General features: G+C 38.1%; 1 long non-coding RNA gene across 1 annotated transcript; it reads left to right on the top strand.

Annotated features, from left to right (window-relative positions):
• The first annotated feature begins 1,137 nt into the window (after window positions 1-1,137).
• Window positions 1,138-25,394, top strand: LOC147496723 (uncharacterized). Its single transcript, XR_015196647.1, has 4 exons — window positions 1,138-1,235; window positions 6,240-6,299; window positions 6,423-6,494; window positions 25,237-25,394. It is a non-coding gene; the product is annotated as an uncharacterized LOC147496723 (long non-coding RNA).
• The last annotated feature ends 873 nt before the right edge of the window (window positions 25,395-26,267 follow it).

Here is a 26,267-nt window from a genome sequence, read left to right as displayed (position 1 = left end):
TTTTATTTTTTCAATATTCCCAACGTGGAATTTTTTAGATCTTTTTCAACGGCTAATCCGTGAGCGTAGCGAATTCTTGAGGTCGCTTTTCTAAAGTCACCCAAAAAACAACTTGCTTCGCGGTCACCCCTCTCGTGGTCCGACCGCACCCCCAAATAACACTTCTTTTTTGTCTGACCGTACCCCATTCTTTTCTCATCTTCCTCTATCTTCGCCTCCAATCTCTCCTCCATCAATCTCTCCTCTATCTTCCCCAAATAACACTTTTTTAACCAACCATCTAGTGAAAGTGAGAGGCGTAAACTTCAGAAAGACAAACCTACAAAAGTATCATGCTGATTTTAACATAGTTCGCAACCCATGCCATCGCTGCTGCAGGTTCTGTTGCACTTGGCTCTGCTCTCACTCATCCACTCGACACTCTCAAAACTCTTGTCCAGGTTATTAGCTATATCCTCTTATCAATCCTTCTCTGTATTTATATATTTGTCGAGTTTCCGCGTGTTTCAATCATATGTCCAAAGTAGAAAAGAATGTCTTATTAAAGTTAATCTGTTAACATAGGTGGGGCAGTTCCCAACAAAAACTGGATGCTACTAAACTTCGGATAGAGTCCGATCATTATCGGGGAACTCGGGTGACTTGCCCAAACAATTTAATCTAGATTCAAATGGAGTTTCATGAGTAGATAACTTTTGAAGCTTTCAAACTTCATTTTTATTTTTGTATTTTTAGCTTTATGCCTCAAAGATAACAGCTAGAGGGTAATCGTTTGATGGAAAAACCACGCTAGTTAGCTATGAGCCTATGATTATAAAGGAATAATCGACTATTATGCTGTGCTTGATCATGAGGCACATTAGACTGTGCTTGACGTGGTGGCTAGGAAATTAGATTGTGCAATAAATTTAAAGAATTAGAATTTGGAAAAGGTTGGTATGATTCTGCAAATGTGGGGAAAAAAGCTTAGGTAGGCATGCCCTTTAAATTTTGTTCTTTGGTGGTGTTGTCATTTGTGTTAAGACAAGGGTTTTAGGAAAACAATTTATTGGATTTTAACTGCAACAACATCCTAAGTATAAACCGTTGGATAGTTTAGTGATTTTGTGTTCTAAAATTTTCACTCATTATTTTTGTAGGATTATATAGTGGTTTTATGTCGTCAACATTTGGAAGGATTTCTGGTGTTGGAGCTCGTTTTGGAATCTTTGAACTTTTAACAGCTTTCTACAAAGGTAAGTCTTTGTTTTGACATATCCAGGAGCTTTACTTTCGGTTTCTTTTTCTTTCGTTCTTTGATTTCTTTTTTAAGGTTAAAGTTATTTATGTACTTTATTTTGTGAAAATCTGTTGAAGTTCATCTATGATTTATGCCCATCTAATTTTCGACCCAAGTAGCATGTACTTGTAACATTAACACTTCGAGCACCATCCTTTTTAAAATCACATTCTCTTTTATATAAGCTATCACGTTTTATGTTCTACTCAAGCAGGCTTCTCTTGGGATTCATCTTTGTTATGTTCTCATTCTCCTTAGAATATGCTATCGAGATGTTTATAAACTCAGAGTGGTATCCCATCCTAGGATCCAACTAGACATTCGCCATCCATAATCTTTCAAATCTTCTACCTTAAAGAGTGAAGACTAACCTTTGTACTTCAACGAAAATCAAGAGTAAAAGAACAATATGGATGTTAAGCTTCATGATTGATCATGGAAGGTTCAATATGGGAAATCTGAAAAGAGAATATCAGAGGGTTCATTGATCAATAGCAACCGTGTCATTAGGATTTACGGGTACACTCATAGCACTTCTTCGAGTTAAAAATATGGTCTGCTGGGACTTACTTATTTGATTATGGTAGCTTGACACAAAAGTAATTACAAAGTAATGATATTCATAATCTTATAAGACATCTACCCTCATAATTGTTGGGTATTGCACTTCTTTTAAGACTGGGAGCTGAGGCTAATAGAACTCTTTTCCACCTTTTTTAATCATATGCTTAGTTTTTTACTCAAAGTAGCTGATTAGTTCAAAGAAACATCTTTTGCTTGATCAATATTGTTTTTTTGGGATTTTTCGCTTATCTCATCTCTGTTTAGTTAGTTAAAGGTAAAATTGAGTTTTATAACGGGAAGCTACTTATTTAATAATTGAATTTTCATATTCTGGTGCGATCCCTTTAAAACACAAGTTGCATATACATACGCTCGCTTGTTGACTTTGATTATTATCCGGTTGAAATTTTAACTAAATAACGAGTGATTCAGTTGACTTGGTAGGTTGTTTCCACCACCAAATTCCCAACATTTGCAAATTAAAATTAAGATAGAACTTTTCACTTTTAAATTGTCGCCAATAGTTCGAACCGATCCTGTTAGGTAGATATTTTGGTGGCGGAACCACCTACACGACCCTTGACTCACCTCTTGTTCTAGTTCAAATCTGCCTTAGATACTCTTCGAAATTTGCAGAGTAAACAAGCACGATCGACTATTGTATGTCCGATGTCTCTACTAAGTTCTGAAATGGTTCAAGATTGTTTCACGACTTAAAAATCATGCAAATGTTGTCATGTCTAAATTGAAAGATAACGCAGAGTAGCTTTTTGTTTTTGTTTTTGCTTTCGGTAAAAGTGCGACCAAGTGTAAAAAAACACAATTCAGTAATATTTATCAAAGGAGTTATGACAAATATCCAATATAATACTATAGTGGATGAAAAACGATCTGAATTTTAAAGGTATTACCCGCACATTGCAGAGACATAGTCCAGAACAAAGCTTTAAGCAAACTTACCTAAAGAGGAAGGACTCTTTCTCAGTTCTGATCCTATGTTCCATGAGTTCACCTGATTTTGTTAGCGCTGAATGCCAGCTTACAACCAAGCACCAGCACACATGCTAATCAGAAAAGACAAAGTTGACACAAACCCGCAGAGATAGGGAAGAAATTTACCTTATCAGCAGCCCTCCGTTTCCTACACAGGTAAACAAAAGCAGATTAAACATACAAAAGTGACAATTTAAACAAGAATATAAGACATGAGCAGATTCTTTTTTTGGCAGGTGCATAATTTTTCAATTCAATGGTAAATCGTGCACAAAAAGCGTATCTAGCCTCACGGTACTCCCAAGTCCGACTACATTTAAGATCCAGTATTTATGTGATAGGATACCTCAAACACAAGAAACTGAAATGTGAGATGACCCCTCAGGCAGCACCACTCATAGTTGAAAACACGATCCCTAAGACAATCACATATAAAAACTCAGTTACAAACATAAAGAAATCTCATTCATTTTAACATGTGATCAAGCACAATATGATCTGTCAAGCCGCTAGTTGTAAGAAATCCCACAAGCTCAGTAATGATAATATGATATAACAACATAATCATATTTGTATGATGAGCATGAAAACAAATCAAAGCGAAGAAATCAAATAAAATAGATCCATTTAAAATTGACAAATTCCTTTCAAGTTTGAGCAAGTCTTAAAGCACTGATACAAAGATGTGACATCACCCCCAAGCTCTAATTATTGTGGTACATAGATCCCTCAAGTAGCTCAATTTTAGATGAACCATCATCCTCAATGACAATGACATCCAGCATCTATATGTATAATGTCCAAGACCACACTAAAAGAAAGATATCGAAAGAAGTCACAAAACCAAATTAAACGTAACGTAACGATTTTTTTTTTCCTCAAAATGCTTTCATGCACAAGCTACCAAGAAACACGATAGTTCGCAAAGCACAGTTCTAGGTATATATGTTCTATTAGCTTCTTCTTTGGGTTATTGATGAATGTTGTTGCTAATTAGCTTCTCAATCAAATTTACTTGAACATCACATTTATTATGTGTACTTCCTCTGCCTATTTTCCAAGTGTATTTATTTATATATATCATTCATGCATGTTCTACCATGTCATGTCCCAATAACCCAATAGAAGGGATGTAAGTAGACTTACGGCTAGTGGGTTACACCACTACTGTCGGTGTCGAAAGCCCCAACCACATCACCAACTAGAGATCCATTAGCGTTTACACTTACGGGGAGGTTTGAAGATGTGGAACCAAGCCTTACTAGATGCATTCAGTATAATCTACATAGACAAATAAATTTTTCTCGTATTCTAATTGAACTATTTTATTTCTATAGGAGGGAGTGGAGAACTTGATAATGAATACCAAAGTGCCTAATAAAAGCCTATTGGAAATCATTAACAATGATTGGAATAGTGGTGATTGGATCAATTGGAGGCAAAATAGTGGTATGGGAAACACACTAACTTTAGCTAAACTCGAAATCAATTGGGCTTTCATAGAAGCACTTGTTAGATGTTGGGAGCCAAATGACATGGTTTTCAAATTTGGCCCTCATCAACTTTGTCCTACACTAGAAGAATGCTCTCATCTTCTTGGCATGTCTCTTGAAGGAAGCCCTGCTTTTCCCCACCTAAAAGATAGCTATATAAAGGAACTTGTCGATTTCCTGCGTATCTCCAAAAAAACTCTTGAAAAAGACACAAATGCTCAAGTGAAAACTTGCTCTCTTGATTTTCTTATCGCTAGACACTTGAATGTTGGTGATACAAACGATAAAAAAAATTCATTAGGGCGTGCAAATTCAATAGACTTAGCAATTGTGGGACATGTTCTTCTTCCGAATAACACAAACAAAATTGATGCCTCTTTATGCAATATTATTCAAGAAGTTAGAGCTAGGAGCGTTACTATCGTACCAATGATATTAGCAGAACTTCTTATAGGTTTGACCAATTGTGTCATAAATAGACATACCAAGCTTTTAGGATGCATTCCACTTCTTCAAGTTTGGGCATACGAGCACTTATCGAATTCCTTGGTGAAAATGAAAAGTGTTGGAGATAGCAGATATAATCTTGTCAAAACAAGCATTAGCAAGCGTCCTTCTACAATTCCTAAGGATGCTAACGCATGGTACACTAGCTTAAATTCTTTGAAGACGGAGGACATCAAGTGGAAATGTGATTGGCTCTTGTGTCATAGAGATATTTATCTACATATTCCAGGTCGACAAAGTATTGTACTTGTTGGTCTTCATGGTTCCACTCCGTACGTGCCACTTCGAGTACTATGCCAGTTTGGTTGTGTTCCATTCAATCCTATCACCGCTGATCTTGAAAATGACCGTGTTGATTTTACTTCTTACTCCATGAAAAAAGAAATTATATATGTCAAGACATGGGACCAGAGTCGTCAATCTGTTTTTTCGTTTCTTCAAAACAATACCTCTACCATAAGTGAAGTAAATCACCTTGCTCCAAAGCGTAGCAGAGAATTTGATGGAGATCAAGAAAACCCAAATAACAAGATGTCCACTTGTAATAATGCAAGAAGAGAGGGGATTTAATCTCTGTCATTATCGCAATATACATCAACTTCCACCAATGCATGTAAGTCCAATATTTTAAATTATATTGTTTTATTTATTTGGCAATGTATTTTATTTATTTGGCAATGTATTTTAACTTTAAATTAATTAACAAATTTATCCAAAACGAATAACAATAAATTAGATACAACTTTACTCTATCATTTTCAAACAATTCCAAGAAAAATAACAAGATTTATTACCCTTAACTCACTGTGCAATATTTGACGTATTCGGTGTTACCCTTTACTCTTGCCAAATATGATTAGTTGTATGCTTCTGTCCTAGAACAACACATTTATTAATTGTACTTCCTTTGCGCTATTTTCCATGTGTATTTATTTATATATATCATTCATGCATATTCTACCATGTCATGTCCCAATAACCCAATAGAAGGGATGCAAGTAGGCTTACGACTAGTGGGTTACACCACTGGTGTCGGTGTCGAAAGCCCCAACCACATCACCAACTAAAGATCCATTAGCGTTTACACTTTTGGGGAGGTTTGAAGATGTGGAACCAAGCCTTATTAGCTGAATAACCCAATTATCTATATGTTTAAATCATGATTGAGAATTTTTGTTTGTTTATGTCAACTGCATGTAAGTTCAATTTTAAATTTGAAAGTGTATTTATGCTTTAATTTTGTTAGAAATATTATCCAAAAGGAATAACAAGAAATAAGATACAACTTTACATTTGCATTTTCAAACAATTCAACATATAAAAGCAACCAAATCATTATGTAGATTTACTTTATTGAATATCTATATTCCCATGTAGCTAACCATTTTCTTCTATTTTTACAGCTGCACTTTTTTGGTTCTAGGTATTTCTGTTCTTGTGGAAAATATTGAAAAAAGTCAGCGGTATGTTTTCATTCAGATTTGTGGTATTCGTATTCCTACAACTAATATTTTCTTGGCCTCTAACTACCCGTTTTCATTACAATATATTTCCAAATCTAACCACTATTTGTTTTGTCCTTGCAGGCCCAGTTTTTTTGGTTTTGTTTTCGTTCCGAGTATTTATGTTTCTTGGAGATATTTTTGTCAAACAAATTGGTATGTATTCATTCGCATTTGCTTTACTCCTTGTTTTAATTTGTTTTCACCTTGAAACTACGATTTACATGGTAATGCAATTGGTGGAGACGGTCTCATATAAGTCATGCAATCCTCGTTAATATTCATGCATATCTCTTGCTCTTAATATTCTTAATATCTCCTAATACATTAGTTACTTTGGGTACATTTAATAGGTGAGTATTGAGTAATACTGGCCCAAATTTCATTATTTCATTTATATATAACAAAATTAGTGGTCATATTTATGTTTCATATATATTACAAGTTTTTCACATTTATGACAACCACGGTTGAAATAATAAGTTTGAAGTAGTTGGACTTTTTAGTTTTTATCCGTTTATTAAACTTTTCTTGGCTTAACTTCCTGTTAGATAAAAGAAACAACTTTCCTAAGCAAAACTTTCAACTATTTAATGCTCCAGTTTGCCCACCATGTAGGAATTTCAATTGACACGACATAAGAAGACTTCCCTCTCGTCCCTACTTTTCCACTCTCAGTGTTTTAATGCACAATGGATGCAACTTTGGAAGGTTTTTCAGTAGCACTACACCAAATTGATAGGTTATTTGGTAGATTTTATAGTCGTCGGAATCGACATACTAACCTACCAACTACTACTCGGCCGCGTCTTCATAATCGCCGGCCCCGTAACTCTTTCGCCCAAATTTCAGCATACATCAGGAGATTAGTCTACCTACCAGAAATTGGATATCCAACTACTTTCAAGACGCATACAATTATTTCAGGCGTGCTTCTTCTTCTCGGATTATGACGGCGGTGGCTTCTCAACCTGAGTGTTCAATGCATATTCATAGGAGACCTGATCACCCAGAATCCTCTATTAGTAATCACATGGTTAGAAATTATGCAGAAATATCTTCAGCAAGGGAGAGGGTCGATGATCTAGATGAAAATTGCCCGCTCATTGATTGGGTTCGTACGGTTGGAATTCCTGCACCAAATTCTATGGTAAGGGAGACTATATCTAATTTAACAGAAAATATACCCCGTATTCAAAGGGTTGACAATCTACCATATCCAACAGAGACTTCAAGAGGTTATGACAGGGTTGGAAGTCAAGTATATAAATCTTTGCAACTAGATAGTGTATCTGATTTTGATTTAGTAGACAATTGCCCGCTCATTCATTGGCTACGTAATCTAAAGGTTGCATGCCCAGTTGATAATAACAACATTTCCCACAAAATGCAACGGGTGGAGCAGAAAAGGGCAAAAAATACTACAAAAAAGAAGAGAGCCCGTGCAAAATAGACAAGTGAGCAGCATGCATCGACGCAGTCAATTAATAGTGCTAGAAGAAAAGCTGCACGCATTTGCCAAACCTCCGAGCAAAGAGAAGCTCATCGTCGCCTAGACACTGCTCGTAGAGGTTTGGCTCGTGGATTGCAAATGGATGCAGTATGACATTCCCTCATAAGGCAAAGTGTAGAGCATGGTAGGTCTACAAATACTGCAAAAAAGAAGAGAACTCGTGCAAAACAGACAAGTTCACAACATGCATCAACACAGTCAATTAATAGTGCTATAAGAAAAGATGCACGCATTGGCGAAACCTCCAAGCACCGAGATGCTAATCGTCGCCTAGACACTGCTCGTAAAGGTTTGGCTCGTGGATTGCACATGGATGGTGATAAATGTAGAATGTATAGTTTACCTACGAAATGAACGATGAATTCAATCCGTAAGTAAACTAAAACTAGACTTTTACGAGTCTCAATTATCAAAGTTTCTACTCTCAATGCGAATTGCACTAAGCGGAGTAGGAAGTTCGTTCCACTCCTAGTTCCCTAGTATGGATTGTTTTCTAAGTCTAAGAAATCAGTCTTAAGTCAATGAGAGCTTTACGAAATAAGTAACTAGACTACGATGCAACTTACCCACAAGATACAACTAGTCAATTAAATAAACGACTATGAAATTACTACGTGATTCTATGATAGGGAGTTAGAGGGGGAATTGATTCCACCTTAACTCAACTTAATCCACTACCGACGATAATCGTAAGTAATCGAATTGAATCGCTACTTGAGAACAATTGGTTATTCCTAATCCCTAATTACACATGGCATTTCTACCAATTCATAACTAGCATGTGAACAATTAAACCCATTCTCATGGTGAACTAATTATTTCTGGCGTAGAATAGAAATTACGACGACTCTACGATAAACGGAATCAAGCTTTCATCAAGGCTTCTCAACCCCCTCAAATGGAGGTTTAGCCTTAAATCATTACGCAATCATTTCCATTTAGATTAAAACTAAACATACTATCAAGATTCAAAATTTACTTAATTTAAACAATAATGAAATCTAATTTAATGACTAAAATGAAATAAGGACAGGAATTGAAATTAGATCTAGAATTGGAAATGACAAAATCGAAATTAACAAATAGCTATTTATTTCTTAATACTAATGAAGAACTATGATTCAAAGATTTAATCTAAAACAGGAATTGAAATGGAACTAAAACTTAATTAATTAATAAAACTAGATCTAGAATTCTATATCTTAATTTAGGTCTAACTAGCTACCATTAACAAAGAGCTAAGCTTTTGTTTTTATACATTCAGATCCAAAATTCGTGCATGGGCTTGGAGCCATGTTTTGGGCCGAGAGAATCGGCCCAAAACCCAGTTTTCAAATCAAAAAGGCCTCTTCAGCTAGATTCGGCTTCAATAGACTTTTCGTCCACTTCTGCTCCTCTGATTTGATCAAGGCTTGGACCATTGCAAAGCTCTTTCCGAGCCGGTCGTTTTGACATAAGGTAGGCCCAATTCGAGTGTCCGAGTCCAAAGATATGGCATTCGGAAGTTCTCACGACTTTTGCTCCTTTATCTCGCTAAAGTGGCACATTTCTGCACATAATGGACTTTGAAGCCCTGAAATGCATAAAACACGTAATCAGTATTAACTCTTACTTATTATTCACATAATTGGTCTAACAATTATGATTATTAAGGGGTTAAAACTACAGTTTTGGGCTCTTATCAAACCAATTTAAAAACAAACATTTTGCTTGTCCTCAAAGCAAAATGAGAAATTAAAATAAGTGACCAAAAATGGAGTTCTAACTACTCTCGTTTACTGAAAGTGCGATTGCATTGACCATATGCAACAAGGCCTTAAACCACTAGGAATTCCTAGTGGACGAAGTTATAGCCTCGTGAGAGTTTTCCAAAGTGAAGGTACTCACAAACTTCATCTATACTACAACGACTAAGAAAATAAAACTATTGTTTCCTTATTCATGCTCAACTATCTATACATCTCTCTAGCAATTGAATAAGAATAACCAAGTCAGAAACCTAAGTTAATATATGCATAATAATCTATCATCTACAATAAACATATACACAATGAGTAGTACTATAAAATGTTTAGCGAGGTTTGTTTCGAGAACTTCGGAATAAGCGTCCTTAAGTAGGTTCTCACAATAATAGTCAAGAAACAAAGACTCTGATTTTTCCACTCAAGTTTAGCTACTCCGATTAATACAGTGGGCACACTTTACCTTACAATCTCAATGACAACCAGAAAGGGAGTCGAGTCGATCAAACACATCGCCACTTACTATCACACTAACCTATTCCTAATTGAGCTAGAGGTCTTTATTAGGTGTTTCACGGGGGGATTAGGAGATGGTTTAAGAAGGAAGGAAATGGATATTCAAAAGGACAAGTCCTGAGATAATAGAGTCTTCATATTATGTAACTAGAGAAAACCTTGTTATTTACTTTTTGCTTCTACACTTTGTTTCCATCCTTAGCCATATTTTTTCTTTTTTTCTTTTCTTTGGCTTTTGACTCCCTTTTATTCTATTTTTGGAGTTTTTATTTTATTTCTATTTTATTTTTCTTTTCTTTGGATGGAAACTTATTTTCTTTATTTTCCTCAAGCACTAACTAATTTTTGTTTACCACAGGTTTTTCTCTTCTTCTTTCTTCATCATTCTATTCTCGGACTTATTCTAAATTGGGTAGGTTGATTTTTTTATTTTGTTTTGTTTTGTAACGGGGTAAAGGAATTGTGGTTTATGGAAGGGCTAATGAAAGGCTCGATTAGGCGACTAGCTTAAAAAATATACTTAGGTCAGAATTTCTAGCTATATCGATCCAAAAAGGGCCTAAATTCTCGCTTTTTAGGATATGGTTTAGTGATCAAGCAAGTGGGACGTGTGATTTCTCTATCCGGATTTTACTTCTCCCTTGTGTCATTTCTCAAATGTTTGGCTCATATAAGGCTTTAAGCTATATTCTCACAGATTTGTAGAATAAGTACTCTAGCCTAGATTTGAAACTTACTACTAACAATCATAGATACTCATGTAATATATTTATAGATAGATGTAAAGATTATTACCTATATATTAACCTAAGTTTCTAACAATTATTCGACGCTAAACTCATTGAGACTTCTAGATTGTTAAGAGCATGGAGAAAGAAACAATACCAATATTCCTAAGTGTATAGCATAACTTATTTATTTATATTTTTGAATTTTTGAAATTTTAACTAGAAAACAAATGCATATTATACATATTTATATCCTAGCGGATGTCTTAATTACACGTGTTTCTATGCCCCCAAACAAGAAGCATGCTTTGTCCTCGAGCATTTAAATAAAGAGGGTAGGAAAAATACCATTGAAACGCGTGAAATTCAGAAACATCTGCAAAACAAGGTTAGAACGTACTAATATAGGAAATAAAATTGACGCAACTCTATAAGAGTTCCACCCATTATGGGGTTAACAGAATTAATTTGCTTGGGACATAAGCGGACACCAATGAGAAACTAAAACTTACCTCCACTCGCTGTTATTCGTCATCTTCGTCATCCTCTACTTCTATAAAGAAGTGAGGCTCCTTCGCGTCCTGCCATGCTATGATAATTTGCCAGGCTTCACGCCATTTATCATCTATGGTTGCTAACCTATTAAGTGCCACTTGGTCTGATGGGGTGTAGGGTGCAACCTGGTGAGGTTGTATCCGCCACCCTTGCCAAGTCATTACACGGAAAGATCGAATAATACTATTGGTGGGTCGCGACGTGTCTACCCTAATCCAATCCGTGAAACGTGTGTACAAAAATAGGAAAGAAACATAGCATAATCATTGAAATTAGAGCGGGCATAAGAAGGTACTTATGCCTCATGGTATGGGCTCGTGCTAAACTAGACATCAAAGTTCTGGGAAGGTCATAGAACCGGCGTCCCGTGGCTAAAGCAAGGAAAACGCTGCAAGTGGCGCCATTCACGTAAGAAAACGCCATTCCCCTAAAATGTTTAGCATAATCCAAAACATAACAATTCCTATGTTCATGGACGGGCTACCAAGGGCAACGTTATAGTCCCCTTGGTCCTCAATCTGGAAAATGCCCGCCCCATAAGCCTCGTGCAAAACTCATAAGTGTAGACATGCATATTATCGACCCAATAGCACCATGGGTCTTGTATCTCGGCCGGGCATAGCAAGTCCAAGAACAAATGCTAGCAAGAAACACGGTAATTTCCATTGGTTCATCGTCAATGTTGATGGAGAACACTTGTTCTCCATCCGTCTATCTCTCGAAGAAAATGCGTTATTATAAAAATAAGATGCAAGTCTTTGGAGAATAAAGTTCAGCCCGGTCTTACCATAAGAGGTTCCCAACCAATGTATGTGATCACCTCGCGAAACCAAGCACCGTAAGTAGTGCTTTGGAACAAATCTTCGAAAGACTGTTCGGTATTATTATAGGAGATGTCATCTCAAAACTACGCCCGAACAGTACTGCAAAACAACCGGCACAACTCGCGGAAAACTGGAATTTTTCTGGTCCACGAAGGGCAGCGCTGAAAGGCTATCAACTAGGGCGCGAAGTCGCTTTTTATTTTGGAATTCCGGTGTTTGCCATGAAGTCGCGCTTGACTTGAAGCTGGCGCCTCGAGCAAAATTTTCCGTCGAAGTGTAGAGCGAAATAAGCTCCTCCGCTGAAGCGCCCGAAGTTGCGACGGCGAAAATGGAGACGAAATGTGGGAATCGCGGGTGTGAAGGGTGCGTGATGGAAGTTAGATGTAGTGTGAGTTGTGAGTGTAGAATGTATGAAGTTTATATAGGTTTTAAGTTGCTAAAACGGATCGGAAAGTTGCCAAAAAGTGTTTACGGCAGTTTCCGGAAATCCTAAAATTTCCAAACCCGAAAACGGAAACAACTCATTTTCTTGATTCTAATTCAAACCCAGTATCTTGTAGGTTGATTTTATGATTGAATGTACCTATTTAATCTAGATTTCATCCTACAATGATTCTCAATCCTAGATATGCCTAAACGGCCATCATTTCACCTTACTCCGTAATAAATTCTAACACTAAGGTTATATATAAAAATAAAGCTTGAATTGATAAAACCACCCCCAAACAAGTTGGGAAGGTGGGATCAATATGAAACAACCCCACATACTGAAAATAACCCCTTATATTAAAATTTTCATTCGGAGTACCTTTCACTACAAAATTCAAATTACGAAAATAAAAGTTACATTACAATAAAAACAACAAAAATAAATAAAACACAACCACTATCAATCCTCACACTCTTCTAAACACCTCGCCATCGGTGGTGGAGGGAGGGCACACTCTCTAGTGGTGGCTCTTGGGCTCCCGAAGGGTCGCCAGCAGATAGTCGTCCTTCGGCCGACGACGCCATGCCTAAATGGTGTCCTCGAGGCGAGTCCGTATGAGGTGGGAAGCGCGTGCAAGCATATCCACTCTAAACCTGGGGCTTCCATCTCATCCCTCGCCTGTTCCCATCTCTCATCCTCTCTCGGGTGCGGATCTCGAAGTTGTGATGAATAGTCGCTGTCGAGTCCGGAGGTCTGCGAGATAGTGTTTAGTGAACGATGCCCCTATGAAGCATAGCCATGCGTTCGTGATCGGACCAACACCTCCGGAAGGCATCATTATCAAAGCAAGTCACGTCCTCCTCATCCTCCTCCGAATCATCCTCATCCTCCTCCTCTATCTCATCCTGTTCCCTATCCGCGGGCAATATCCGGCGTTGTTGGACACACTCCCTATAGATACGCGGGTTACGGTGCAGGGTAATGTAAATCCTATCAGACGCCGGAGCTGCTTTCATCTTCAGCATGATCTTGGTAATTAACACAGGAAGAGGTGCCAAAGACTTTCCGACCCCCCTAATCATGCTCAGCAAAAACTCCAAGATACAGAAATCGTACTTCTGCTCCTGGAGTACCCATAAGATGTGGAGGCAGGGCAGACCGATGTCACTGACCTTGTCCTTCCCTAGGACATTCGACCAATACACCGAAGCCAGAGTACCGGTGGTCCCGGTGGAGGATGCTGGCGAACACAATGGGAGTTTGTATTGTAGCTCCCATTGATGACGATCCGCCCATCAAAGGCTCTACCAATCAAACTGGGGCTCTGTAAAGTGGCATCGGATGGATTCTAGGCGGAATGCCTAGAATCTCGACCAACAAATTCAAAGAATCAACTCCTTCCTCTTCTTCCTTACCAACACAAAATCCTACTCCCTCCAACTCCCGGTGTTGTAGAACCGTCGGACCAAGTCTTCGTGGTAGAAGGCTTCGTCGTCGAGTACCATAAACTACTCCAGTCTCTACTAGCCATTTCGTCACCGTAAAAAAAAGCGAAGTGGTCGGCGATGAAAACTTGCTCGGTAAAATTCGGTTGTTGAGCCATCTAGTGTTTGGAATGGAGTGAGGGTTGAAATGTGATGTGGTGGTGGGATTTTAATAGGCCGGTTGAAGCAACAGTGGTGGTGGTGGAGTGGTGGCAGCGCAGCACCAAATTTTGATTTTTTCGGTGGTTTTTGGTGGTTTGAATTGGTGGTGTTTGTGGTGGGTGGAGTTTGGAGAAGATTTGGGGTTAGGATTTGATTTTGGGCGTGGGTTTATTGTATTTTCTTTTTAATTTTTATTTTGTTTTAGGTTTTGGAGCTTTGTTAATGGCGGAATGGAGGAAGAACGATGAACTGTTCGTGGAGGTAAGGGCGCGGTCGCGCTGTCGGTGGGCGCGGGTTGGGCCCAAGCCCAAAATCGAAATTTTTGATTTTTTTCGATTTTTTTCGCGAACTTCAAATCAAAATTGCCGCTTCGTTACCGGTCCGATTTTTGCGAATGAGATATGGAAATGATCAGGAGAGAATTTCCTATCCAATGATCCATAAAACACTCTATTCCGACTTCAGATGACATACGAGATAGTGGAAAACGCCTCGAAGTGCGTGCATGACGTAAGTTATGCGAACGAATGAACTCTAAATTAATAGATTATGTCAATCCGAATCATAATACAATAAAACGGCCTAAGAAACTCTAATGGGACATAAAACCTTTTAGTACGGAAACACGAACACCCCACCCCCAAACAAATTTTTACAACGAAGCTTAGAAAATTTGTTTTAGTATGGTCTTTTAAAGTCGATTCGAGACTTCCTAGATTACTATGTTTATTTTTATTTTTTATTTATTTATTTATATATATATATATATATATATATATATATATTTTAGAAGGAAAAACAATAAGCAATAAAGACATAATTCACACCATAGAGAAACATGACTCAAAAATCCGAGAAAAATATGCAAGAGTGGAAAACGTGAACTATGTGAACCGTGGACTTAGGATCCGTACTTACAGCCACACACTCCATAGGGAGGGCCCGGTTACCTTAATGGTGCACTCACCAATATATTAAAGTGAAAGGAAGTGCACCAAACACAGAAATTGAGATTTTATAGTCGATACTCGAGACTTTATCTAAAAAATATATGTATGAACATGCAGTTGATCATATATCAACAACCGAAATAGTTGTGGATCATTCCATAAATAAATATCACAGAAAACATATCCAAACACAATCAAGCACCAAGATTTCCTACGAATACCCTAGTGGAATGAAAACGAAGTCGGATAACCCTATTGTGTAACCTATCATGCACCTTCTTTTTAATTTTTGAATGAGTGGGTGTTTTAGTAAATAAGTGTGGAAAAGTGAATGGTTGTGGAGAATATGGTGGATATGGATAAGTTGTAGAAAGACAGCACCGTACCAATGAGGATGTGGTTTTAGCAACCGAACTCATTCATTGTGTGTGTAGGGACTGTCTCAATTCTGAAAATGAAGGTGTCAAATAGTTTGTCCTTCTGAAGTATCTGTTTGCTAGGAGGATTTAAAAAATTATGAAGCATAGGAGAAACAAAAGGATCGAGTGCAAACTCGAGATTCCTTTGAAAGGGTGAAAGGAGGGGAATCGAGGTGGTAGTTGTGCAAGGTAGATCTTGATAGGGTGAATCGTCACCTACTTCGAAGAAACTCATCAATTCCTCATCTAGATTGGTCATATCCACATTACTATGGTAGTCCCTACATCTTTGAGAAAGTCATCTATCCCGGCCCTCATCAATAATATGTGTATCGACTAGTGTAGGGATGAAAATGTTGGAGTCCGACTTTCCAAAGGAAAGAATTTTGGGCATATGACTATCGAGGGAACGTGTTGTTGAAATAATCTCGGTTTAAGCTCTCGATCATGCTAACCTCTCCATCCATGCATCTAATCGGGTAACTGTGTCCTTGTTTTAAAAACATTGACTTCAACAAACAAGATGGCCAAAAGACATGGACATTGAACCATCACGGCAATTAATGAGCGATTAAGTTGCAAAGAAGAAAGGACGCCCTAAAATGATCGGACAGAGTCGTTAGCGATTTTTTGTATTGAGGACTACAAAATCAGCCGGATAGTAGAAATCCCGAACTTTTACCAAAGACATTTTCGACTACACCCTTAGGATACTTAATAGACCGATCGCCTAATTGCAACGCGTCATTTTAGTGGGTTGCATCTTGTCTAGACCTATTTGTCTATACAAATAAAATGGGAGTAAGTTAACACTAGCCCCGTGTCTAATAACGGTCGTCGATAGGAATCTCCTAAGGTGCATCAGACGATGGGGCGACCGTGGTCCTTGTACTTAACAATTCCATTATGTTCGATAAGGTTGGGAATTGTTACGTTAAAAGGCGTCTTTTGGTATATTTGTCTTACGCCTAGTAGTACACAATTCCTTAAGAAACTTAGCATGATGTGGTAGCTTTTAATAGCTTCGAGGAAGGGAAGGTTTATGGTTAGATTCTTGAAAACGCCCCTAATCTCCTCGTAATTTGTATCCCTAGTTAACATGGCTAATTTTTTGTGGAAACGGTGGTTTTACGTCTATATTTAGCAATGGTATCACCGGATGTTTAACCGTGGCTTTTTGTTTCTTAGGTTGTGTTGTAACCGGTACCTCTACAATTGGTAGGCTCTTCAGTTTCTATTTCGGTATCTAGTAAAATAGTAGGTGTAGGGACTCTTGGTGGGGGTAACCATAGGCATAGTTACCTTGTTATCAACCACTCTGCCAGAACGGAGAGTGGTGATGGCATTTATCTCACCTACATTTTCATATTCATTACTAGTATTATCGGTTATCTCAAAGGCTGTGTTTGTTGTTTTAGGATTAGGTATTGCGTGACCTGGCAACACACCTTTGGTTTGGGCTTTATCTTGAGCCAACTGTTGGGTTAAATTATTAACGGATTGTAGAAGCTGTTGGTTAGATTGAGCCATGGTTTGGAAAAGTTTTTGGCTCACTTGTATGAAGGTGTCAAGGCGATCCGGTTGTGTGGGTGTAGTAGTCACGGGTGGTGTGACTGGAACTATTTCACGTGAATTATTTATTGGTGGATTTTGATAATTATTATTGACCGGAACGATACCTCTATTAGCATTATAATTATTATAATTACCTTGACCTTGTGCTTGACCTTGTCGAGGTTGCACTTGGTTGTTATAATTATTAAAATTACCCCGACTCGCCCCTTGTCAGAGTGGAGCTTGGTTAAAGCCGCGTTGGCCTAACATATTGATTATTGTACCCTCGAGGTGTGACTTGTTGGTTATTTCTCCAACCGGAGTTGGGATTTTGTCTCCAAAGGGCGTTAGGTTCACTATTAATGGAACAAGCCCGTTCATAGGCTATAGGACGATGGGAGTCGGGATGCTTCGGGACAAACGAAACTACATGGGTTTGAATTTACATTCATGACGGGGATAGGCTTTTGTTGTACTGAAATGGCCTCTACCTTTTTAGTGAAGTGATTCGATTAGAGTTTTAAGCTCGAATCGTGTTTAATTTCAAACATACCCGTGCCTTAACTGTATTAGTAGAACTAGCGGAGCGGGGATATCATCACTACCCCAATTATTATTCCGTTTAGTTTGGTCTTCTAAAAATTTATAAGCCTCGAGGCTCCTTTGCTTAAGAAACTACCCCCATTCATTATGTCAAGGACTTCTTTATGGTGGTGTAGAAGTCCTTTGAAAAAGGCACTAACTAACGTGTCTTTCGCTAAGTTATGATGTGGACACTCTATAAGCAGATCGGTGAAACGATTCCAAGCCTCTGAAAATGATTCATGAGGATTTTGTCGAAAGAAATGAATCTTGGAAAGCATCTCATCCGTCTTTAGGGGTGGGTAAAATGTTCCATAAACAAATGAACAAGTTTAGCCCATGAGTCCACAGAATTAGGCGTTTGGCAAATTAACCAAGACGCAGCTTTATCGGCTAAGGTGAAAGGGAATACCCTTAATTTAATTTGTTCCGCACCAACCGTAGGATGGTGGAATGTTGTTAGGACTTGTTCAATCCTACGTGTAGCCGATAAGGTTTTTCATGGTCTAAACCATGAAAAACGGGTAACAAATTAAAATATTTGGAGGGATTCTCAATCCCCACTGGTCCGCTAGAACGATGCAAGATTTGGGGCTATCGCTCAAGGCTTTGTAGAAGTCGAGAGAGGAGTCTCTTTCTTCCCCTATTATATCGGTGGTGTGTGTGAAATAGTAGTTAGAGGTGTAGTGGGTGGTATACTAGATAGATTTGATTGTTGATGTTGTTGTGTATTTACGTTCGGTGTTTTTGTTCGACTGGACCTTAATCTCATGCAAGACTAAGTCGAGCTTAACTAAACATGCAACACTCCAACAATTCGATATACTAGTATAAACCTCTAACGAGGGAGACGCGAGGTGTGGAAGAAAGGAATACCTGACAAGGCCCTTGCTTCGCTTTATGAATAGCGTCTTGTTTACGCTTGTTGGTGTATAGAGCAGTTAGAAACACCGAAAAATATGAAAGATCAAAGTTTGAATCAAAAGCCGAAATCCGAAAAATTTAACATTGCAGCGGTCGTCTCGCGCCAGAAGCGCGTGGTCGCGCCCGAGTAATTTTCAAATTACAGTGTTTTTAGCTGGTGTCGCTCGGTCCAGCTATAGGGTGGTCAAGGAGGAGGGAGGCTAGCCGGTGTAATTTTTACCCGGAATTTTTCAACTTAGAAATGGACAACCACAGTATGAATCAAACAAGGGTGGGTGGGTGAAATGGGACTTAAAAATGACTACTTCTACAAAGAAAACAATGCTAAAGTGCAACTAAGATGGCAGCGGCGCCATTTGATAAATGTAGAATGTATAGTTTACCTACGAAATGAACGATGAATTCAATCCGTAAGTAAACTAAAACTAGACTTTTACGAGTCTCAATTATCAAAGTTTTCTACTCAACGATGCGAATTGCACTAAGTGGAGTAGGAAGTTCGTTCCACTCCTAGTTCCCTAGCATGGATTGTTTTCTAAGTCTAAGAAATCAGTCTTAAGTCAATGAGAGTTTTACTTAAATAAGTAACTAGACTACGATGCAACTTACCCACAAGATACAACTAGTCAATTAAATAAAGCGACTATGAAATTACTACATTGATTCTATGATAGGGAGTTAGAGGGGAATTGATTCCACCTTAACTCAACTTAATCCACTACCGAAGAATCGTCGTAATCCGAATTGAATCGCTTCACGAGAACAATTGGTTATTCCTAATCCCTAATTACACATGGCATTTCTACCAATTCATAACTAGCATGTGAACAATTAAACCCATTCTCATGGTGAACTAATTATTCGCGTAGAATAGAAATTACTTAACGACTCTACGATAAACGGAATCAAGCTTTCATCAAGGCTTCTCAACCCCTCAAATGGAGGTTTAGCCTTAAATCATTACTGTAATCATTTCCATTTAGATTAAAACTAAACATACTATCAAGATTCAAAATTTACTTAATTTAAACAATAATGAAATCTAATTTAATGACTAAAATGAAATAAGGACAGGAATTGAAATTAGATCTAGAATTGGAAATGACAAAATCGAAATTAACAAATAGCTATTTATTTCTTAATACTAATGAAGAACTATGATTCAAAGATTTAATCTAAAACAGGAATTGAAATGGAACTAAAACTTAATTAATTAATAAAACTAGATCTAGAATTCTATATCTTAATTTAGGTCTAACTAGCTACCATTAACAAAGAGCTAAGCTTTTGTTTTTATACATTCAGATCCAAAATTCGTGCATGGGCTTGGAGCCATGTTTTGGGCCAGAGAATCAGGCCCAAAACCCAATTCTTTCAGTCCAAAAAGGCCTCTTCAGCTAGATTCGGCTTCAATAGACTTTTCGTCCACTTATGCTCCTCTGATTTGATCAAGGCTTGGACCATTGCAAAGCTCTTTCCGAGCCGGTCGTTTTGACATAAGGTAGGCCCAATTCCGAGGTCTGAGTCCAAAGATATGGCATTCGGAAGTTCTGCTGACTTTTGCTCCTTTATCTCGCTAAAGTGGCACATTTTTCGCATTATAATGGACTTTGAAGCCCGAAATGCATAAAAACACGTAATCAGTATTAACTCTTACTTATTATTCACATAATTGGTCTAACAGTATGATTATTAAGGGGTTAAAACTACAGTTTTGGGCTCTTATCAGATGGAGTACAAAATTCCAGACAATCTCGTAGAAGATTAGCATTTGTAAGGCAAAACCCTGTTGAAAGGGTTGTTCAAAACTCCCTTAATGCGTTTCATAGCAGAGTTGTTGGGCAAAGACTTGCATGTCAAACAATTGCCCGTCAAAGAGTTGTTATTGCTCGTCAAAGAGTTATTTCACAGAACGTTCTTCATCAAAGACTTCCTGGTGTTCAACTTATGGTGTGTGAAGACAATATCCATGAAAACACTGATCTGCCACCTACTACAGACGACTACATACCACTCTCCAACACACAAGTATTTAGAAAATCCTGCAATGATATTTCATGGGTCAGTTGTCCTCTATGCAAAAGAAAATTTCCCGATCTAAAGATTTCTACAGGTAATTGCTCTTCTTTGTATATTTTCTTGGAATATGTTTGTACTAAGTGAGAACCTCGCTTATAACAAGAATTGATGCAGGTATTTGTACCTCTTGCAAGTTGGAAAAACGGGACAACACTAAAGCTGGCATGTTCAGTGTTAACAATTCAATGGATCCGGGCATTGTACCTCTAGAACTGTCTCGTTTGTCCAATCTAGAAAGAATTCTCATTGCCAGGGTGTATCCCATGATGTCTGTGTATCATGTTAGGGGTCAACAATACAAGTACAGTGGTAATGTGATAAATTTCTCCCAAGATGTCAATCTGATTGCCACTGTTCTTCCATTCAAGCCCGCTGATTTATCTGCAATTCTTGTCGTTAATAGGGGGCCACATGCAAGCAAGGAATTACGTGTTCGGCGAGAATTTGTATGCATACGACCTTGGTTTGGTTGAAAACTTATAATCGGTACTATAATGATATAATTATTGATGATGGAACTATCGAAGGACTACCTCTAGATGGACAACCGATGACCTACCACATATGTCCCGACTGGTGGAAGATATCGACAACGAAGTTTCGCCATACCTAGGGAAGCCGATGACGATGACGGGCCACCGACGACTTGTATAACCGTGGATTTGCACATTGATGAGTTTCATGTTGTTGGAACTATTTCTATTGTAAAAGACAACCCAATCAACAAAGCACGTCTCCGGAGGGCATTTATGGTACCAAATGTAGATCAAACTAATGTCCATATGCCTTTAACAACTCACATCATTGATGAGTTTTCAACCCCGGGATATATTGTTATGGCATTTCCAACTTTGTTTCCTTTACGGTGATCTTCGATCTACGACAAGCTCGCCCGATGGAAAGTCAATCCATTGCCAGTACTTCCGGTTTTGATGAAATATCATGATGACCGATTTGCTAGAGATACGAGATTACGCTACTTTGCTTGGAACTCTCTTTCAAGGTGGCGTGGCACTTTCTTTAGGTGATGTTTTTGTGAGGAAGAATCCGGGGATCCGAGTTGTCAATTGAGGAAATTCGAAATATGATTTCGTCCGGTGACAAACAATTAGCTAATCGTGTCTCTTACTTTGCTAACAATATTTGTGGTACCCGGTGTTATTGGTATACAAGATTGAAAGAGCCGACCGCCATGGTTAAACAGGTTAGGTGCACCAACCATCTTCTTCACACTTCACCGACATGACAATGCAATGGCTGTTTGCTTTATTTTAGATCCTTCTAATGATCTTGAAAGGATGTCTCTTTTAGATAAAAGAAGGGGACGCGCAAAGTTAATTAATGATAACCCAAATGTTGTCGCTTGGTTCTTTCGGGCAAGAGTGGAATCTTTTTCGGGATTACTTACGATATGAGTTCTCGTGGTTGATCATTGGTACCGGTTTGAGTGGCAAAATCGTGGTAGTGGTCATGTTCATGGATTTCTTTAGCTAGCAGATGCTCCAGATGTTACTAAGATTGCTACAAGTGCTATCGATAGATCTAATGTTATTGATTATTTTGATAGACTTGTTTGCTTTGTTAACCCGCACTCCAAGCATGTCTAGAAATCTCCAAGAACATCCTTGTGCACGCATTTTGCCACTCGATTTACAACTTGATACAAACGAAGATGACTATGTTTCGTTGGTCAATTGGGTCACGCGACACTCTATATGTGGGAGTCATTGTTTGCGCTTACACAAAGCAACCAAACAAATGGTATGTCGCTTTAGATGCCCATTTGATGTAATTGGTCAATCGAAGATTGTAGAAGAGCCTCCCAACAGTAACATGTATCGTTTCCTCGGCCGCCGAAATGATGAACTAGTCTGTTCCCACAATCGTAAGATTTTTGCAGACCTGGCGTGCAAACATTGATTGGTCGCCATCCTTTCGGTCAATCTGTTGTCAATTACATTGCTAAATCGCCAACCGGACCCGACTTCTAAAAGTTTTAGAGATACTCTTCAAGATATTGTTGAAGATTTTCATCGGCCCTGTCAAAATGCAAGATCTGCTTTCAAGTGCCTACTTATGAAAAGTGTCTCTGAAAGAGATATTTCTGCCCAGGAAGAATGTCACTTGCTAATGGGGTACCCATTGACCCGATCATCCAGAAAGTTTGTACTCTTAAATGTTAGCGAAAAGAGCATGCTAGCATCAATTGTACGCCGTCGAACAGTGGCCAACGAGGATGAAATTGTTGGAACAGATCCAACCTTTGTAGGAAGATATCTGCAACGACCTTTTTGTTATGAAAATATTTCCCTCTTGAATATGGCAAAAAGACATTATTTCAAGCAGCATGTTTGGCACACTTCTCGAGTTGACGCAGTTGTGCGTTTGGTTCCGGAGCTAGACGGTAACATCTTACCAAACACTGAAAAATGGGAATCATTTTGTCGTCAACAAGTCTTAATTCATCATCATTATCGAACTCTCGAAGAAGCTCGGGAGAATTTCCCTTGTGGTCCGAAAGATACTATGACTTGGGTTTCAAATCACTCATGGGATTATTCTTCCGAACCGATAGATGAAGAGCTTGAAGATGGTATTGAGGTAGAGCTTGGTAATGAAGACTTACCGGGATGAGTGGATGATGGCAGCAAAGAATGGGGCCCATGTTTGTCCCCGGGAAACTGTGGAATTAGGAAGAAGAGACTTCGACATTTCACACAATTAATCAATTGAAGGTTTACATCGATATCCAAATATAGAAATTGATAGAAAATTTGTCCATGCTCTTCGTGGTGGCAATGAACTAAATCATGAACCTCAAACGGTTGTACCGGATCATGATTTATCTAATGAACAAAGACCGCTCATGATATGGTAGTTAGAGCCCTACAAGTTGGAGCATGTATTCGGGTTAATTGTTTGTGGGGGAGCAGGCACAGGCAAGTCCACACTCATAAATGCAATTATGTATTCAGTTACTGCAATTTTCAAAACAAATAAAGTAGTGCGTGTCATGGCTCCTACTGGAGTTGCCGCTTTTAATATTGGAGGTGCAACCATCCATCATGAACTATCTTTCACTGTGGAACAGAAAGGTGTGAAACAAACTTCCAAAAAGATTGAAGGTGATCAATGTCGACGTATGCAAGAAGACTTTAAAGACACCAAACTTATCATTATCGATGAGTACAGCATGGTTGGAAGAAGTATGCTTGCAGATATTGATCGGCGTTGTCGAGATATTTTCGCAAAGAACGAGCCATTTGGTGATGTATCTATTATCCTCGTTGGTGATATCGTCAATTACCTCTGTCAGTATGTGATAAATTGCATTATATGTCCAAGGTGGGTCTATTCAAAAACAACATGGTGGAATTGTGTATTCTAGTTTCGATAAATGTGTTCGGTTATCACATATATTTCGACAAGCAGGGGATGACCAAGCATCATTTCGAGAAACACTGTTCAGACTAAGTAATGGAACTTCAACCGTCAGTGATTGACAATTATTTCTAACTCGGGATATTTCCTCGCTCAATATGGATGAGGTTAACACCTTCAAAGATGCTTTGCGTCTTTTTCCTACCAAACAGCCTGCACATGATTATAATCTCACCCGGTTTATTGAGCTTGGTAAACCAGTTGCTCGAATTGTATCACTAAATAATTGTGAGACCGCTACCAAGGCTTCGTCAGATGATGCAAAAGGCTTGGAGAAAGTTCTGTGTCTATCACTTGGTGCACGTGTTATGCTTCGTTCAAACATTGCCACCACAAATGGGCTGGTTAATGGTGCAATGGGCACTGTTGTAGATATTGTTTATGGAAATGGCTGCAAATCACCAGAAGATATACCTCTTGCTGTTATGGTTGACTTCGACCACTATCGTGGTGCTAGGTTCCGTCCAGATTCTAATACAATACCTATTACTCCACAGACATCAAATTGGAAGTCAGGTAATGCTTCATGCCAGCGCATTCAGGTTCCCCTAGTACTATGTTGGGCGATAACAATTCACAAGAGTCAAGGCCTTACTCTTGATTGGGTACCGTGGTAGATATTGGTGAAAGGGAAAGCCTCGGTTTGACTTTTTGTTGCTTTGTCTCGCGACAAGAAAGTTGTGTGATCGGCATTTTGCCCTATGTTCTCTTTGGAAAGACTTCAAAAGATTGGAAAATGTGTTGGTCTTAGAGGCCGATTGCAAGAGGAGAATCGTTTGTTGCACTTGTCTGCTTCAACCATTTGATGTTCTAAGAAAATCTTATAGTTGAAATGTTATTTTCTTGTTTTTATCTCGGTATGTAGTATTCATCTTTCTACCTTTATTTCTATTTATATTGTTTGCAAATTCACTTCATCAAGATATTATATATTTCTCATAAATGAATATCTACTGTCGTTATCATGCTTAATTTTGTTGTTTGGATTTATGCAGGTTCTTCCACAAGTAATGTATAGGAGGACATTTTTTGATGGTTGCTGCATATGGATTTTGTCACTTCAACTACTGCCTTTTATATTATAGTTATTTGGACTTTTGCTAGCCCCCCTTTCTATGTCTTTTGAGTTGAGTTGAGCAGTTTGTAAACTCAATAACTGTGCAACTTGTTATATGTATAGTAGTTTAGAACCTTTGGGATGTTGTTATTTTGGTTCTTCTGGTAATATGACAGGTTTAATGATTTTTAGACATGACGGATTTTTATAATTTAATATTGAAAATACAAAGGAGGTTATGTCGAAATTTTCATTGAAGAGTTTGTTTTCTTTAAGTTGTAATGTCAAACTTAGTTAGTGTCAGCATCGTTTCGGCCTCTTTGATGCTCAATTTTGTATGACATTTATATTTGTAGTTCAATGTTGAGTGTTTTAATTGTCTTTGATATATTATTGGATCTTCAGAAGTTGTTGATCATGGATTTCTTTGACAGAGTTTTATCAATCAATAAAATTGTCTCAATATTGTGTTTGGTTTTTGACCTTGATATTAATTATGATCCATAAACATTCATGCGTATGTGCACTCTGAAGTAAACCTTTGATTGAACTTTCTTCTTCAATTTTTAGAAATGGTTGTACTTGCAACATGTTTTTTTTCCTTTGCAACTATGTACTAGCTAGAGGTGCTTGATATGTCTTTGTGGGCATAGACTGCAGACCCTATTGCTTAGCTGGAATAGTGCATTAGTCATTCTATGGTTTTAAAACTTGTTATTTCATAACAGCATCTTCAGTTGTAACATTTTATTACCATTTCCTGGAAGTCGTAGGAAACTATATTAATCTTGCACAAATAAAAATGAAGTCACACACAACCCACAGTGTTGTTTCACATATTAACTTGTTTGGGAAATAAACAATTTTTTTATCTTGGGATTAAAATGTCAAGAAATTGTTAGTGAGGCTGACGTGGGAATGTATATAAGAATACAACTCCTCTTATTAGTGCGAGATAGATAGAAATCG

Source organism: Coptis chinensis, chromosome 5 (assembly GCF_015680905.1).
Source record: "Coptis chinensis isolate HL-2020 chromosome 5, ASM1568090v1, whole genome shotgun sequence".
Taxonomy (NCBI): Eukaryota; Viridiplantae; Streptophyta; class Magnoliopsida; order Ranunculales; family Ranunculaceae; genus Coptis; species Coptis chinensis.
Note: the sequence above shows the minus strand (reverse complement) of the source record. Positions and strands in the feature narration are given on the sequence as shown.